We start from the raw sequence: 19,410 nt of genomic DNA on the forward strand, positions 1-19,410 counted from the left end.
GTTATTATAATCCTGCCAACACAGTGCAGTAGGGATGTGTGTAATTTTTGCATCTATAGATAACCAGACACATCCAATATATGTAGAGCCTACACATCTGCTGACTGCTGTAGGCAATGGGCTGCTGCTGACTGTGAAACTATAAGTGTCAGAATGCTGAGACTTGCAGTTCCACTCCGTTTGCCAGGTACTGGCACCAAGGGGTGAGACTCACCGATGTGGTGCCTTCCTCCCGGGCCATATGCATCCTCTACATCGTCCTGATCAGCAGCTCCTGCTCCCTCCCTCCCACCCTCTGCCGCAAAGCTCTCAAGCAGCTCAAGAACCCGCGCCACTTGCGGGACCACCCTGGACACCGACTAAGGGCCGCACTGCTTGGTCAGGTCCTGTAGCTCTGAGCCCGGGCTCTTTGCTATGCTGAACACATCGTCCAGGGACAGGAAGGCCGGGATCAGCAGCCACACCATCTCCTGCTGCTCCTCCATTACCGAGACAGTGTGTCTCATCACACTGAAAAGCAGCAGTGTGCTAGGGTAGGCGAGCGCCCCGATCGTTCCTCTCTTAAATCTGTGCCCGTCACCTACGGCGATGTATCGGCAGCAGGGGGGGTTTCTACAGTGTGATATTGTTTTTCTACAGTGTATACATATGCTAATTTTCTATTCAATAATATGTGCTATATTTTGTTACTGCCTCCAACAGCTTTCTGCTTATACTTTTATCTATCTTAGTTAGATAGATAGATAGATAGACAGACACATGTAAGGAACCTCCCCTTCCTATATACACTATATTTAGTCCTCCGGGGCCCCCCTTGTCTAAAGTACCCCGGGCCCCCTGGAGCCTTAATCCGGCCCTGAATATAAGGCTTCTTTTGAGCCCATGGATAGAAATGTATGGTTCCTCTCTAATCTTACAATAATTGGTTCAGGTCTTCAGGTCATGGGGGAGACTGGACCAGAGGGTAGGACCCCCACTATTGAGGGCTAAGAAAAGTACTTAAGATTGGTGTAAAAGTGGACATCCACTCTTGAAAATGTAACCATGATAAAACGGAATGCAGATAATATGCCAGCTGTCGGGATCCCTGCGTTCAGGATACTGATGCCGATATCCTGACAGACGGTGAAATGCAAGCAGTCGTCATACTGACCACAGCCCTGTATTCTCACTCATAATGTCTCGATTCCACTACCTGAGTGGGAATATAACTTGTGGCAAGTGCAGCGAGCCCATGAGGGGACTCGCTGCCTTGCAGCCAGGATTCCAGCAGACAGGATGCCGCTGTCGGTATTCTGACACCCGACATCCCGTCTGCCAAGATTACATATGTATTCTGATAAAACATATTCCTAGGGTAGACAAAAAACCATGTTAAGGAAAATAAGCCATTTAGTTCGAACAAGAGGAAAATTAGGCCAAAGTGCTTAGTGGCCTGGATTTAACAGGGCTAGATTAACAATGGGGTTGATGGAGCTGCAGCTCCAGGCCCACAGGAAACTAGGTCCACAGTATGCCAGATCAGCTGGAAACAGAAAAAAAAAATTACTGTCAAAGGCTGCCAGAGGTCTGACACCACACACCTCAATGCTGACCCATCTACCTGTCTGGTGGTCGAGTATAATCCAGAGCATCAAGTCTGTACCATAAACCCCATAATACAAAAGACCGCAGTGGAAGACAACACAGGTACTCAATGCAAAATCTAGCATATCAGCACCTTATTCGCTATTTGGCTTCACTGCTCTGCTGCAGCCACCTGACTGGGTTGTGGAAGGAGCCAGTGGACAAAGGCAGTGGAGAGGAAGTGCCATTTACCCAGGCAGGAAGTGGCCTCTCAGCATTAATCATGTCAGCTCAGGTGAGACCAGCTGATGGGCATGGCCTGAAATGACGAGTGCTGGTGGCCTACTTCCCAGGGAGGGGGGGGGGGGGGGGCATGCCATTCGTCCAGCTGTGTAGTGAGGTCTGGTTGGATGCTCAGGATGTGGATACCGCTAGTGCCACAGTTTTACAGCACTCTTCGGTGCAGTATATAGTAGTGCACATGTGAGGTGGCGGATCCGCTTCCAGCTGCTCTCCCATGATGCTGCATTAGTGAGCATTATAGCTATAGCAATACTGTGGGGGTATGTATGCAGGTGTACTATTTTCACTACCATTCTGGGCATGCCCAAATGGACAGACAACAGAGTAGCTAAGCTCTGAAGGCTGCTGGAGCTCTCTAAATGAAATGTTGCCATAGCAGATTTATTGGTTCATTGCCCAGTAAGAGCCTTGCGCTTGTCTACCATCTCTCCGCCCCCCCCCCCCCCCCTTCCCCGGTGTTAGTGAGCACCAGCCTCAGTATCACTAAGGTCAGACAGACACCCCTCTTCACTCCACTACCTCTAGCATCTCCTCTGCCTTAACCACACGAACCACCTGACCCCTTATTCCACCCTATAGGCACTCAGAAACCAGTTGTTTTTCTTATCAGGTTGGTTACGGGATACAGACAGTGAGGATGCTGGTGGTCAGAATACCAACACACGTCACCCCGACTGCCAAAATCCCAACAGGAGAGAGCAGCAAAATTGACTCTAACCCTTCCTTACCGCAGCAAAAGCCCTAACCCTCCCCTCCCACAGCCTAACCCTCCCCTCCCACAGCCTAACCCTCCCCCGCATGCAATGTATGGTCTGTGCTGCAGCTGTCACTGATACTAACCATTACTTCACAGAACCACTCTCATGCAGAAACAGTTTTCAATGGGTTTTCTGTTTAGTTCATTGTTTTTTCAAGTTTTTATATGAACTATCTTGCAACAATAGATGTTTCTGCTGTGAATTAAATCCTGTTCTACATACTGTAAGCATAGTGGTTATGGTTATACTATAGGGAAGCAGTTATTTCATACTGAACCCATCCTATATTTATATAGTTCCTATGTGTATTATGAAGTGTTTTACAGAAAGTCTCTAACTCACTTATCAATTTCTGTCCAAGTGGAGACTTTATTATAACACACTGCAGTCAACTCATTCAGAGGCCAATAAGCCTATTTGTATGTTTTTTGGACTGGGTTGTAGTAGTGCACCTGGGAGAAATCATGGCTCAGTGGTTCCCAAACGCAGTCCCAAAGGCACCCCAACAGTCCAGGTTTTAGTGATATTCCTGCTTTTGTACAGATAGTATAATCATTCCTGCCAATATGACCCTCTCCAGGAGGGACACAATGCTCTGTTTCTGGACTTTTCACTTAATTTATGATTGCTGACACCTGTTTTGAACAGGTTAATGGATAAGAAAGGTGTTTCACCACAGGTAATGGTAATCATACATTAAGAGGGAAGTCCTGGGCAGAGCATTCTGTCCTTCCTGGAGAGGGTCATGTTGGGAGGTATGCATCCGGCCTTTTGTCTTAAGGGGGGTACACACGGGGAGGTCAGTGTTTAAAATCTAAGCAATCTGACTAGATTGCTTAGATTTTAAGCACAGATCTATTGTGTGTATGCCCCCCAGTGATAGCGATGCGCGGCCCAGCGCGTTGCTATCGCCAGTGCTAGATTGAGCCTGCGCTGCAGGCTCAATCTAGCGGGTTGCTCACTTCAGCGTTGTGTGAAGTGAGCGGTCCCCCATCATTCCCCCACCTCGCTCAGCACATTGCGCTGTGCTGAGCGGGGGGGGAGAGATGTGTGCTGAGCGGTTTGTGTTAAGATCGCTCAGCACACATCTCTCCCGTCACTACTGGCCTATACGCTATACATCCCAAAAAGGCAAATACTGGGTGCCACATAGTGCATTAAAAGATAACCATTTTTATTAAGCACAATACAAAGATTTGTACACCTACAGCAGCATAATGTACAATACCAGCAACTTTTCATCCAGAAAGGTCCATGTTTGCTAAGCCACACCCCTGTACATTATGTCACATGGGACCTTGTCAGAGCCATCAGACATTCACATACACACAAATACACATACATAAATATTTTGGAATGTATCATTTTTATCTATTATTTATACAATAAATATCTAAAAAAGGTCCCACCCAGATTTGAACTCAGATCACTGGATTCAGTGCCCAGAGTGCAAACCATTACACCAGGGGTGGGCAATTATTTCAGCTGGGGGGCCGCTTAACACTTCCAGCGAATATTCGAGGGCCACACACAAAATACTCAAAAAGAGTCCTCTTTTTACACATTACGGCAGATAACGTCCCCTTTTTACACATTACGGCAGACATCGTCCCCCTTTTTACACATTACAGCAGACAGCGCCCCCGTTTTTACACATTACGGCAGACATTGTTCCCCTTTTTACACATTACGGCAGACTGCGTCCACTTTTTACACATTACAGCAGACAGCGCCCCCGTTTTTACACATTACGGCAGACATTGTCCCCCTTTTTACACATTACGGCAGACTGCGTCCCCTTTTTACACATTACGGCAGACTGCGTCCCCTTTTTACACATTACGGCAGACATCGTCCCCCTTTTTACACATTACGGCAGACAGCATCACCCTTTTTTACACATTACGGCAGACAGTCCCTACCCCCCTATCCCCTCCCTCCCCTAAACCCATATTGTTGTTTTTAACTCAGCTGCCTCCCCACCCTTAAACCTATATGGCAGCTTAAGCAGTGATCCAGGGGCTTGCAGGACAGGGGGTTTACCTGTTCATCACAGTGGCAGACGATCCCCGCTGTCCGATGATGCCGCCTGGAGTCACTGCTGATGTGGCCTCTTGCTCCCGCTCGCTGGCCGCTGCTTCTTCTCCTCACTCAGCCGCCAAGCACAGTGCCCGCCCCCCGTGCCACCCAGCGCGCTTGGTAACAGAGGAAATCCCGGTCAGCTGACCTTGTGACGTGACCGGGATTTCCTCAGCGGCGCCTCGTCTGAGAGCAGTGCAATGACAAGCGGCCTGTCGGGCCGCTTGTCATTGCACTCTAATGGGGCACAGCGGGCCAGGCACGATCGGTCCGCGGGCCGCCTGTTGCCCACCCCTACATTACACCATGGAACCTGCAGATGGCTTTATACTAGGCTGTATCAGTGCTCACATGATAAACTGTATACTGATCTGTAATAGATTTAGCTAGGCAAAATGTTATCTGCTATTGTTATAACCTAAATTATAACAAGTTTATCTTGTTCTAGAGGTTCTCAATCTGTGAATGCCCCCCAAACTATTTGTGCATTGTTTTCAAATTTACGTGTAATAAACTTTTATGGCAAACCAAAACACCCATCTGTCAACAGGACCAGTTCTAGACCAAGCAGAGCCCAGGGTGAAAAGTTCCTTTGACATCACCTTTAAAAAATAATTAAAAAAAACAGAGAAAATCTACAGTATACTATTTTTGTTTGTGTACTAAATAAAAAAGCACCTTACATTTAAGGTGATTTCTCTGCAACGGGAACCTCTGGAGAAACTGATCCTCCAGGGGCAGAGAGTGTCTACCGTCGATATTCACTATTCATGTAGGAGATTGCATGGTCTGGAAGATGCCTGTTTATGTAGAAATAAAACCAATGTTCTCGCACAACAGAGGTTCATCCAGACTCATGCCTCGTGTTACCTCCTGCCCCATGTCCAGCTACCTACCTTCTGTTTCTCTAGCCTCCTGACCCCTTTGTCTTTCCAGTCTCTTGCCCCATGTCTCGCTAGCCTCCTATCCCGTTACTCAAGCTCAGTGCCGTCTTTGCCAATCTAACACACATTTGTGCAGGACTCGCCTTGCTCTGCATGCAGTCTCACTAACCTATCTTCACTTTTTTCACTATAGTATATATACTTGTACTCAAGTGTTGCCCTGGGGTCACTCCGCTGCTTGGGTTTGGGGGCACCTATGCCCTAGACGTGTACCCCCCACCCCAATATGTTAGGGACTTGCCTGATTAATGAGGTCACCTGGACGTGGTGGGCAAACCGTTATTTATGGCCAGGACTATGCAAAGAACCTCGCTCAAAATGCAAAATTTTATTGCAATGATTATTATTAATCAATTTTTAATTTTGCATATGCAACCTTCTTTTTGTATTAAACTAAAACAGTCAGCAGGATTTATAAAAAATGTGCAAAGGGACCCCAATGGATTTCTAGTCCATAGCTGTAACCACTCAGCTATGATTACAAACATTACGCTTTTCCTGCAGTGCCACCAAATGTAGGTTTCACATAAGTTCATACTGTAAGCCTGATTGCACAGTTTTTTTGTCTTCCTCTCTACTTCACTAATAGTAGTAGTACTAGTACTATTGTATATTATTTAGCTGTATCTTCAAAGCCTATCATGTGTTTGTGTTTTGTGCCTCTTCAATTAGCTTTATCATGTGTCTTCTAGCAGACTGATATTTACAGCATACCTTCTAACCGTACCGATTTTGGTGGTACAGACCCTTTTTTCAGGGACTGTACCACTGTTATACCCATGGCTCACAGTGTCCCATGGTGGTGGTGGCAGTTGGTAGACACCCACTCTCACTCGCTGCTTAGCAGAGCATCAGTGAATAGATGCTGTGTGCATAGTGCCTATTCACCAGGAGAGATAGACAGGGTCCTGGCCAGCAGTGCTGGGCATGCAACATAGCAACGCAAATGGGTTCATAGGCCTCATGGGAAGTGCTGCAATCGTGGGCCACGCCTCCTAGCTACGCCCCCTAATTTCAGGCATGCACCTTTGGGGCACATATTTGTCCCTCCTCCCAGCCAATAATAGTTGGGAGGCATGTATACATGCTATTCCATAAGTGTGTAAACACCATAAAAAGGAAATGAGTAAGGAAATATTAATCCGGTGTCTACACATATGATGTGAGAGTAGGGAAAAACTTTTTAGAGTAAGTTTTCCCCTACTACCAGATCACATGTGTATATATAGTGGGTAGTTGGATCGGCACTCACCCTAACAACATCACATGTGCTCCGGTGCCCTCTGGAAAGCAAACGTTTACAGGATACACATCTTACAAGCAGCGGCACTCGGAGACTGTTTCAGTAAGTGAATCGAAAAGGGTGTAATTTAATACATCACATAAAAAAAATGTGGCCAACGTTTCGGGGCACTAACGCCCCTTTGTCAAGGTGAAGCAAAAGTGACTTAGTACATCTGACTGTATATCTTTAGCCTGGGAGATATTATTTTTTACTTTATTCATTCTCTTATAGAATAATTGTGTACATAGATTTTACATAAATTTTGTATATGTATTTTAATATCAAATATATTGTAACTTATTATTATGTTGAACAGCATTGGTATCACAACATTTCATCTACATATCTTGCCTTTTATAAAGTAGATTTTTCACTATAATCTATAGATTGCAAGTTTGCAAGCAGGGCCCTCTCCAGGGGCACTTCAAGAGAGAAGACCTGTGTGCAGACTCCATCTGAACCCCCTTCTACTGTAGCTGGCTGCAAAGGCGTAGCTAGGGTTTTCGGAGCCCAGGGCAAGGTGGAAAATGGTGCCCCCCCAAAAAAAAAAGAAGAGAAGGGGTGTGGCCACGCTCCAGAAGGGATGTGGCCACTTAAAATGGCCCACAGTGCCAGTCACATTGCCCCACAGTGCCAGATACAATGCCCCACAGTGCCGGATACATGCCCCACAGTGCCGGATACATTGCCCCACAGTGCCAGTTACATTGCCCCACAGTGCCAGATACATGCCCCACAGTGCCAGTTACATTGCCCCACAGTGCCAGTTACATTGCCCCACAGTGCCGGTTACATTGCCCCACAGTGCCGGATACATTGCCCCACAGTGCCAGCTACATTGCCCCACAGTGCCAGCTACATTGCCCCACAGTGCCAGCTACATTGCCCCACTCAGTGCCAGATACATTGCCCCACTCAGTGCCAGATACATTGCCCCACTCAGTGCCAGATACATTGCCCCACTCAGTGCCAGATACATGCCCCACTCAGTGCCAGATACATTGCCCCACTCAGTGCCAGTTACATTGCCCCACAGTGCCAGAAACATGCCCCACAGTGCCAGAAACATGCCCCACAGTGCCAGTTACATTGCCCCACTCAGTGCCAGAAACATGCCCCACAGTGCCAGAAACATGCCCCAGAGCGCCAGTTACATTGCCCCACAGTGCCACTTACATTGCCCCACAGTGCCAGATACATGCCCCACAGTGCCAGTTACATTGCCCCACAGTGCCAGTTACATTGCCCCAAAATGCCAGTTACATTGCCCCACTCAGTGCCAGTTACATTGCCCCTCTCAGTGCCAGTTACATGCCCCACTCAGTGCCAGATACATGCCCCACTCAGTGCCAGATACATGCCCCACTCAGTGCCAGATACATGCCCCACTCAGTGCCAGATACATGCCCCATTTAGTGCCAGATACAAGCCCCACTGTACCGCCCCCCCCCCCCCCCGGTCACTCACAGCTTGTTGATGATATGTGAGGGGAGGAGAGCGCAGTGCCTCTCCTTCCCCTCACCGCTCCAGGTCTCCGGCGGTGTCCCCCCCCTGGACCCTGGAGGCCTGTGTGCACTGCACACACTGCACCCATTATACATATGTCAGTGGCCCACTGACCTCTTTGTCACTCTGTTATTACTGTTGTTCTATTACTGTTTAGGAAACACAATAAGGTATACTTGTACTATACAAGTAAATTGTAAATTTAAAAATACTATAAGTTTAGATATATACACAATGAAATGTGTACTCTCGCTCTCTCTATAGATATATAATATCGATAGACCGAGATACCAAAAAAGCAAAGACTGGTAGCCACATAGTGTATTAAAAGATAATCCTTTTATTAGGCACAAAACAAAGATTTTTTATTGTGTTTGCACCAGACATGAGACAGCATGTCAGTCACCAAGTGACTCAAAGTTAATTCATCTACAGCAGCATATAGTAACAGCAGCTTTTCATCACAAAGAGGTCTATGTACACTAAGCCACACCTCTGCATATTTTGTCTCATGGAACTTTGTGAGACCTATCTAATATAAATACACACACATGCATAAATATTTTTTAATGTATAATTTTTGTGTATTATTTTTACACTAAATATCTAAATAAGGTCCCACCAAGATTTGAACTTGGATCGCTGGATTCAGAGTCCAGAGTGCTAACCATTACACCATGGAACCTGTTAGTAGGGTTGTGCTAGGCCAGTGGTTCTCAAACGTTTTGGAATCGCAATGTCCTAGCGTATCAAAAAGTTTTTCATGGCATCTCTAGGCCAAAAGTTTCTTATTAACAAATTCAGAAAAAAATATTAAATTAATTACAGTAAATAAATTGTGTTTATAGAGCACCAACTCAGGGCACAATGCACTATGCTCAACCCTTAAATCCAATTATTGGTGGTACCATGCATTAACCTGTTTGAGATGTTAATAAAAGGGAGAGCGCCTGCTCTGTATCATAAAACGTCCGGTGCTATGTTCAACCTCCCTTGAATGTTTCATTTGCTAGAGTGACCATATTATCTCTTTTACCTGGGACGCTCATGGATTACACAGGTTCTGTGGCTGGCTGACTTCAAGCCTACATTTCAGCTGGTTTTAATCAGCCACAGAACCTGTGTAATCCATGAGCATCCCAGGTAAAAGGATAATATGGTCACTCTACCTTCGCCAAGTTAGCGCAGTTGGAATTAGGGCTTATGCTGGGAATAATTGGGTTCTTAGCCTATGCCATGCATCTTTATGGAGTGTCACTCGACCAATATCCACATTTTTCCCCCTTTTTCCACAGTCCTGGAAAGCTCCCTGAATATAAGTGGACACAATTAGTATTTGGAGGTAAAGTCCAGGCAGCGGTATTAGTGGGTCTTAATGCACTTCACCGTTGACAGTAAATATGACAGTTTCATCAGAGGATAAGAGTTGCTTTGAATCCAAACACTATTTAAACCAGCCTGGTCCAATCCATTTCCTTTGTCCTGATTGGAAATTAATATCACCGTTGTCTCATAAAGGGTGTGAGTCTAAAATTACGTTTTAACATCCCCAATCCTTTATAAAAGAATCCATACCTATTCTTTCTCTAACGTCCTAGAGGATGCTGGGACTCCGTAAGGACCATGGGGAATAGACGGGCTCCGCAGGAGACATGGGCACTTTAAGAAAGACTTTGACTCTGGGTGTGCACTGGCTCCTCCCTCTATGCCCCTCCTCCAGACCTCCGTTTGAGACTGTGCCCAGAGGAGATGGGTGCACTGCAGGGAGCTCTCCTGAGTTTCCTGCTAAGAAAGTATATTTGTTAGGTTTTTTTATTTTCAGGGAGCACTGCTGGCAACAGACTCCCTGAATCGGGGGACCGAGGAGAGAGAAGCAACCCTACTTCTCTGAGTTGCAAGGTCTTGTTTCTTAGGCTACTGGACACCATTAGCTCCAGAGGTATTGGAACACAGGTTCGCCCTGGACGTTCGTCCCAGAGCCACGCCGCCGTCCTCCTCACAGAGCCAGAAGAAAAAGCCGGGTGAGTATGAGAAGAAAGAAGGCTTCAAAGGCAGCAGAAGACTTCGTGAGCTTCACTGAGGTAACGCACATCACTGCAGCTGTGCGTCATTGCTCCCATACACCGCACACACTCCGGTCACTGTAAGGGTGCAGGGCGCAAAGGGGGGCGCCCTGGGCAGCAATATAAACCTCTCCTATGGCAATAAGAGGGGTGTAGTACTGGTGACCGGCGGTCTCCTGACCGCCGGTCAGCTTACCGACGCCGGGATCCCGGCAGCATACCGACGCCGGGATCCCGGCGGGGAGGGGCGAGTGCAGCAAGCCCCTTGCGGGCTCGGTGGCGACCTGCGGTCGCCACGGGTTCTATTCCCACTCTATGGGTGTCATGGACACCCACGAGTGGAAATAGTCCCTGTTGGTCGGCATGCCGACCATCGGGATAGTGAGCCGTCGGGCTCGTGGAGGAGGTCATGTGAATGTCGGTCAGCTGACCGGCGGTCACATGAATACCACCCCAATAAGAGATATATACATGTACAGTTGGGCACTGTACATGTATATAAAAGAGCCCCTGCCATGTTTTACATATTTTGAGCGGGACAGAAGCCCGCCACCGAGGGGGCGGGGCTTCTCCCTCAGCACTCACAAGCGCCATTTCTATCCACAGCACAGCGCTGAGAGGCAGCTCCCCGGACTCTCCCCTGCTTACAGACGGTGACAGTGGGTTTTCAAGAGGGGGGGGGGGGGCACATGGTTGGCGGTATACAGGTGTTTCAGCACTATTGGAAGGAACATACTGTGTTTTTTTTTTCTTGGGTTATAGCGCTGGGGTGTGTGCTGGCACACTCTCTCTCTGTCTCTCCAAAGGGCCTAGGCAGGGGCAAACACAGGATTTGTTGAGGGGGGTTTCTATATATATATATATATATATATATATATATATATATATATATATACTAGGTGCTTCATCGCGCCCTGCGGGCGCTCTTCACACCGTCGGAAGGGGCTACGCCCCTTAACCCCTGCACGCCTTTTTGGGGTTCAATATTTGTATTATAAGGAGTATTACCTGCGTTGCTAGTTTTGGTAGTGGTTAAATATTGGAGGAGGAAAGGGCGTCCGATGGTGAAGGGGGTGTAGGCCCTTGCGACGGTGTGACCAGCGCCTGCAGGGCACAATGTGCAGAATGTAGTGGGTGCGGGGGGGACCGCAGATGAGGCAGGGAGTATGTCGATGCTGCGGGTGGAGGGATGGGGGCGGTAGGGAGCGGATACAGAGACGCAGGGCGGTAGGGAGCAGATACAGAGACGCAGGGCGGTAGGGAGCGGATACAGAGACGCAGGGCGGTAGGGACGGGACACAGACGCAGGGCGGTAGGGACGGGACACAGACGCAGGGCGGTAGGGACGGGACACAGACGCAGGGCGGTAGGGACGGGACACAGACGCAGGGCGGGGACCAACAGAGGCATGGCAGGGACACACAGACGCAGGGCATTAGGGAGGGTACACAGACACGCAGGGCGGTAGGAAGGGGACACACAGACGCAGGGCGGTAGGAAGGGGTCACAAACACGCAGGGCGGTAGGAAGGGGACACAGACACGCATGGCGGTAGGAAGGGGACACAGACACGCAGGGCGGTAGGAAGGGGACACAGACACGCAGGGCGGTAGAAAGGGGACACAGACACGCAGGGCGGTAGGAAGGGGACACAGACATGCAGGGCGGTAGGAAGGGCTCAGGGCTTTCGGGCGGCAGGGCAGGCCCTGTGGTTTGCAGTGAGGGCATCGGCTCTGGTGATGGTGGGAGGCAGCGTCACCTGTGCGGAGGAGGCGGCGGGTCTGTGCACGCGGCGCATGGAGGGCTATGACAGCCTTCTCCTGCACCAGCCGTCCCTCGTGTATGGTGGCGGCAGTGGTTGTTGTGCGTCGGCCAGCCAGACTTCCTTTTGTAAGTGTCTGGAAATAGAGTGAGTGTGTGTATGAGTATACAGTATCTGTGTATACTGTATATATGTGTGACTGTGTATGTATGTGTGTACTGTATGTACAGTGTATATATATATATATATATATGTGTGTGGTGTGTGTATCTATGTGTGTATGTGTGATTACGGCATAGTTTGTTTAAGCGTCACTGGTACAGCGTCACTGGTGTTTAATCGGCACTGCTGCAGAGGGCGTTACGTGTCTAAGCGATACTGCTACAGGGGGCGTTATGTGTGTAAGCGGAACTGGTACAGGGAGGTGTTACGTGTATAAGCGGCACTGGTACAGGGGGGTGCTACGTGTGTAAGCGGCACTGGTACAGGGGGCATTACGTGTGCAAGCGGCACTGCTACAGGGGTCGTTACGTGTGTAAGTGGCACTGGTACAGGCGGCGTTACGTGTGTAAGCGTCACTACTACAGGGGGCGTTACGTGTATAAGCGTCACCACTACAGGGTGTGTTACATGTGTAAGCGTCACTGGTAATGGGGTGTTACTTGTGTAAGCGTCACTGGTACAGGGGGTATTATGTGCGCTATCCCTTTGTAAAGTATGGGAGGGCGCAAATTTATAGTTTGCAGGGGCGCGCCGAACACCCTAGCACCGGCCCTTGCTGCAAAAAGACTCATCTGGAAAATATAATACCTGATAACTATTTGTATGTCAGTTCCATGAATTGGCTGGGGGAGCACGGTGATCGTGGGTGCTGGGAGTGGGGTGTGCAGTGATTGCCGGTGCCAGGGAGTGGGGTGATAATCACAGGTCCCGGGGAGAGGAGTGTGTACAGTAATTGCGGCTGCGGGGGTGTGTGTATGTGTGATAATTGCAGGTGCTGGGAAGAGGGGAGTGTGTGTGCTGTAATTATGGGTGCTTGGGGAAGGGGTGTGTGTGTGTAGTAATTGTGCCGGCGGGGGTGGTAGTGTGTAGCAATTGCAATTACAGTAATCTCGGGTGCCAGGCAGGGGGGGATAAGCAGTGATCACAGGTGTGACGGTGAGGGGGAAGGGGGGTCTGAGTAGCAGTGACATTGACATGCAGCAGCCCTCGTCCTTCTCTCTACTGCTGCCTGGCTGACAGGGGCAGCACGACAGTGATGAACTGCCACAGCTGCTTCTGATCCTCTCCTACAGCTCCACTGCTGACAGGGAGCTCCAGTAATGGTAAAGATGAAAGTGGCATTGCTAGCCAGAGTCCTCCTACTTATCATTCAGTTTGGGGGGAAAGCTAGAGTGATTAATTGGGAATAAAAATCAAACAAATTTGTTTCCCCCCCCCCCAAATAGTTGGACAGACCGTTTTGGGACATTTTTCAGTGCGTGTGGGCAAACTGCTGATTATCGGATGCTCCCACACACTACCAGACTATCATTTCAACCAGCCAACTAAGTTGGTTGGAACAATATCTTTCTGATATATGGCCAGCATTAGTACGCAAGTTTGATTTTTTTTTTTTAGGTCTGTCCTTTCTTACCTTATTGATAGTATGTAATTTTTATTATTATTAGTATTATTATTTTTAGTAGTATTACGTTATTATATAGCAGGTATACTTAGAGCATATAATTTCTTTGTATAGTATATTTTGTGCTTCCTTTGATTTATTTTGTCTCTGCCAGCAAACCATTGCTATTCATATTCATTGAAACATTAAAAAAAATTATATCACATTTATAAAAACAATCTAAAAAAATCAAAGGTCCCACCAAGACTTGAACTCGGATCACTGGATTCAAAAGCCAGAGTGCTAACCATAACACCATGGAACCCACTGCTGCAGTCTAAGGGGAAATTCACTGTGATTGCCGTTTCTGCTATTTTTTTGCAGTAAAAACAAACTTTTTGTGGGTATGCGCGCTCCCACGATTCACCCTATTTAAATGCAAATTAGCAAAAATGGGATTACCACAAAAATTGGTGCAGAAAGTGAAAAGTGAAAAATGGGCAAATCTGTCCATAGCCCCCCAAAAAGCTAAACTAACATCGGATAACAGTACAAAAGTTTATAATTGTTTATAATAAATATATTTCTGGTACTTAAATTGTGTCAAATGGCTGTTATATGCATTTTTAAAAAAACTGATAGAAAGCAATTTTTTTAAGCAAAATAAGTGCTTAAATTAAATTTGGGGTACATAAAAATGGGTATAAGTATATATCTTTTTCAGTCATTTTAGTGGACTTTTAAAAGAAAAAGTGAAAACACACTGATTACTCCCACCTGCAAGTCTAAGAACACTTGCCCCTCTCATAAATCACCCCGATATACCTGTCCCATACCTTGTACCCCAATTTCCATCAGTTTGCACTTTTTTACCACAAAATAACATTTAATTATTGGCCAATTAAAAATTATAAAAAAAACTTCTAAGTGCCAAATTAGATCTTCAGAGTGTTGTACAGGGGTTCAGAAACAAATTCCAACATTTATAACTTAAAATAGAGATTTTCCCTAAGCTTATCACCTGCTCAGAGTTGGTGAATTGAAATTAGCAGTAAAATTACTGCGAAACCACAGCATTTGGTGAATTTACCGTGATTTACGGTTAATTAACTTCTTTTTTCACGGCTAATTGAATTTGGCCATAAATGTGCTGTAGCAAAACTATAAAACGCCCAGTGATTCTAAATTATTTTTCACCTGACTACCCCCTGGCAGCCCATTTTTGGTATTTGTACACAAAACATTTGAAAAACAGTAAGTCTGTAATGTATATAATTGCCATTAGATAAAATGTTTAGGTGCTATATATAAAAGTAATAAATGTGCTATAAACAAGATTAAAAAAATATACATAAGAATAGAATGAATTGTGCATATATAATTCATTTCTCACATAATATCACATAAAAAAAAAATGAAAATTGACAATAAAACTATAGTCCACATTTGTTTTATTCTATAGTGATACAGACTTTGTTTTATTTTGTTATCAGGGTCCTATTATAAATCATGGGGCAAGAGATCAATTAGATATTGCTTTCCTTATGTATCTTATTATCACCTGGATGTCTTGCCCCACCTCGCCATTCAATAAAAAATGTCAAGGGCCCCTGAATAGTACAGCAAATGCCCCTGGGGCTGCATGTAATGTCACAGTGCAGCTCCCGGCTCCTGTCACTGAGGATTTGGCACCACCCTAGTGACACCACTGCCTGGGGGTATTAATATCCTAGGTTGAGAACCACTGTTGTGGCCAAAATATTATCCTATAGTATCAGAGCTGCAACTACCTTTGGTGTAGCAGGTGATTTGCACCTGGATCCCTGAGGTCTAAGTGGCCCACTGATGCCCAGACCAGAATGAGTTATGAGTGTCCCAGTGCAGAGAGCAGGATGGGCCCCACTGCCTGAGGGACCTGCCCCATGCCTTACGGAGGCAGGGCTGACCATGTCTGCGCCAGTCTGAGAGAGGAGTCCTGCCACCTATCAGAGCTGATGATCACAGTCACATACTACCTCTAATTTATAGACAGCTGTACATTATTTCTGATTCATTGCTGTCTGTGAATTAAAGGCAGCTCACAACCGGTGTAACTGGCACTGTCAGAGTCAGCCTGACCGAGTGACAAACTGAGGAAAGCACAAGGGATGGAAGTCCCTGTTACAGACAGAGCAGAGATCGCTGTGTTCCTGCCCCCACTAAGGTACATGCTCATGTTCTCCGCACCGCATAGGACATTGTGCTTGTACCTCTGTCACCTCCGGCATCTCCCTGTCACCCTCTGCCTCCCCTTGCCTTATGCTATCACCCTTTGCCTCTTCCTGTCACCCACTGCCATGTGGCATATTGTGAACTTTGGTTGGGGTAGATTTGGGGGGCCCAAATTATATTTTTGCACTCACAAGTTCTGCCACTGTATAGTGTGATGTATTTCTATGCATCACACATCAGAACAACATACCTGACTGCAATACCAATGTTCACCAATAGGGTTGTATCACTTTGGGATAATTTATTTTCCCTGCCTCAGGCTGGTATAAAAACAATTGTGTACATATTGTAGATTTTCTAACCTTTTTTTTTTTTTTTAATCTTAACATAAAATACAGCTTACTATTATTGTTATTATTATTATTATACTTATTATTAAAGTTAAAATCACAAAAATAATTATGGTTCTTAAATAAAGTTCAGGTTTTTAGGGAAATCATTTTAAATGTAATTACCAGATTACCAGATACAGTATAGAAAAAAAACAAAAAGAAAAAATACAAACAGCGCTTGCAGATTTCTTATTATAATAATAAATGTATTTGTTTATTTTGTTCTATTGTTATTTTTCTGTTAATACCATTGTAAGAATAAAATAAAATAAAATCCTTCCCTTACCTCTACAACTAATTTGCATGCAAAAATATATAACTAAAAACCACAATGATGTATAATAAAAGGATACTCATAACACATCTAATATAACCATTCAGTGCTCTGCTCTTTATAGTAGCTTATCTAACTTTCTAAGTGCACATAAAATACAGATGGATACAATTATTTCACAATGTTTCACTTCAATGCTACAAGCTGTATCGGCTACAGTCTGATGTTCAATCCCTTACTTTCACTCAGGCTGATACTGTATCCTTTCCTTAATGGATTAATAGTAAGGCAGTTATTGTAAAAGCACTTAATCAGAGGGAAATCAATATTTGTGGAAACTTGCTTTCAAGAGTTCATCTCACATGCAAATTTTCAGTAGCTTTTTATCCCCCTTTAAATTGACGCTGGTTTATTATTCAGCAGCAATAGATTAGTCACTTATGCATGCATGCATTTAGATTACTTATCTTGAAGCGGCAGAGTTGTTAAAATCTCACAGCGGATATTTTAAACATGGCCATGTTATGATTACCGCTACTACTCCTGGGTTCCGTTTTGTAGTACTCCCGGCACTGGTGCCAAATACCCTTTTAAGGCGAGCCTTATCTGGTAATCATTCAGATTTTCTTCCCAGCACTGGAGGCAAGTAGATGGTAGAGTTGTCACAGGCAGGTCAGGTAAAGAGACGCGTTTCACTGCCTACATACATCGGCGGCTTCCTCAGTCAGATGACTGAGGAAGTTAGTCTGCAGGGAGTGGGGAGGGTGGTGGTTAGGTTTAGGCTGCGGGAAGGTTAGGGTTATGGGAGTCTGGATAGCTGTCTGGATTCTAACCATCGGGATGCTTCAGTGGGTATCCTGACCAACGTTATCTCAAATGCCGCCATATCAGCACCAACCTCCTAGGGACACACAGATCAATTTCTTCCACTTCAAGGAAATTGTTCTGAAAGCTGCCCAATTTGCAGTTCATTTGGAACTACTGAGTGACCTACATTTGTTTCTAGGTGGTATATTTACAAAGATTCGTGTTTTTGCCGTTTTTAAGGGTGTTTGAACTCGAATGGTATCGGGTGCATTTTACTGCAACTTTTTGAATCCTGATACGGTCATTTACTAAGCTGCCGAGTTTTCCACATTCGTTTTTTCCGATGTCGATGTGATTCATAATGTCAGGCAGTGTTTTACGGGAGTGATGAGTAAAACACTGCCTGACAAAACACAAGGAATCCCGGCCGGATCTGTGAGATCCGTGCAGGGCTTCATTGTGTACCTTTAAAAGGTGTTTAAAGTGTTACAAATTATTTAAAAAAATTGCGTGGGGTCCCCCCTCCTAAGCCAAACCAGCCTCGGGCTCTTTGAGCCGGTCCTGGTTGAAAAAATATGGGAAAAAAATTAACAGGGGTTCCCCCATATTTGATCAACCAGCACCGGGCTCTGTGCCTGGTCCTGGTGCAAAAAATACGTGGGACAAAAAGCGTAGGGGTCCCCCGTATTTTTTGAACCAGCACCGGGCTCCACTAGTCAGAGAGATAATGCCACAGCCGGGGGACACTTTTATAAAGGTCCCTGCGGCCCTGGCATTAAATCACTAACTAGTCACACCTGGCCGGGGTACCCTGGAGGAGTGGGGACCCCTTAAATCAAGGGGTCCCCCCCTCCAGCCACCCAAGGGCCAGGGGTGAAGCCCGAGGCTGCCCCCCCCCCCCCCCATCCATGGGCTGCGGATGGGGGGCTGATAGCCAAGTGTAAAATAAAAGAATATTGTTTTTTGCACAAGAACTACAAGTTCCTGCAAGCCTCCCCGGAAGCTGGTACTTGGAGAACCACAAGTACCAGCATGCGGGGGTTAAACGGGCCCGCTGGTACCTATAGTTCTTCTGCAAAAAAAATACCCAAATAAAAACAGGACACACACACCTTGAAAGTACAACTTTATTACATACATTCCGACACACTCATACTTACCTATGTTCAGATGCCGACTCGGCCCACGTCTCGACGTCGATTACAGGGTACCTGAAAATAAAATTATACTTACCTAATTCCAGTGTGTTGTGTCCTTTTTTTATAATCCACGTACTTGGCAAAAAAACAAACCGCATACCCGATCCACGCACTGAAAGGGATCCCATGTTTACACATGGGACCCCTTTCCCCGTCTACCGGGACCCCCCCGACTCCTGTCAAAGAGGGTCCCTTCAGCCAATCAGGGAGCGCCACGTTGTGGCACCCTCCTGATTGGCTGTGACCTCCTGTAGTGTCAGTGAGGCTGTGCAGTGAAGATACAATGTAGCGCATAGGCGCACCGTTGTATCCAATGATGGGAACTTTGCGGTCAGCAGTTGACCGCGAGTAACCTCAACCGCTGACCGCAAAGTTCCCATCATTGGATATAATGTAGCGCCTATGCGCTACATTGTATCTTCACTGCACAGCCTCACTGACACTACAGGAGGTCACAGCCAATCAGGAGGGTGCCACGACGTGGCGCTCCCTGATTGGCTGAAGGGACCCTCTTTGACAGGAGTCAGGGGGGGTCCCGGCAGACGGGGAAAGGGGTCCCATGTGTAAACATTGGACCCCTTTCAGTGCGTGGATCGGGTATGCGGTTTGTTTTTTTGCCAAGTATGTGGATTATAAAAAAAGGACACGACACACT

General features: G+C 46.4%; 1 non-coding gene across 1 annotated transcript; it reads right to left on the reverse strand.

Annotated features, from left to right (window-relative positions):
- Window positions 1–9,054: 9,054 nt before the first annotated feature.
- Window positions 9,055–9,126, reverse strand: TRNAQ-CUG (transfer RNA glutamine (anticodon CUG)). Its single transcript has one exon. It is a non-coding gene; the product is annotated as a tRNA-Gln (tRNA).
- Between the last annotated feature and the right edge of the window lie 10,284 nt (window positions 9,127–19,410).

Source organism: Pseudophryne corroboree, chromosome 11 (genome assembly GCF_028390025.1).
Source record: "Pseudophryne corroboree isolate aPseCor3 chromosome 11, aPseCor3.hap2, whole genome shotgun sequence".
Taxonomy (NCBI): domain Eukaryota; kingdom Metazoa; phylum Chordata; class Amphibia; order Anura; family Myobatrachidae; genus Pseudophryne; species Pseudophryne corroboree.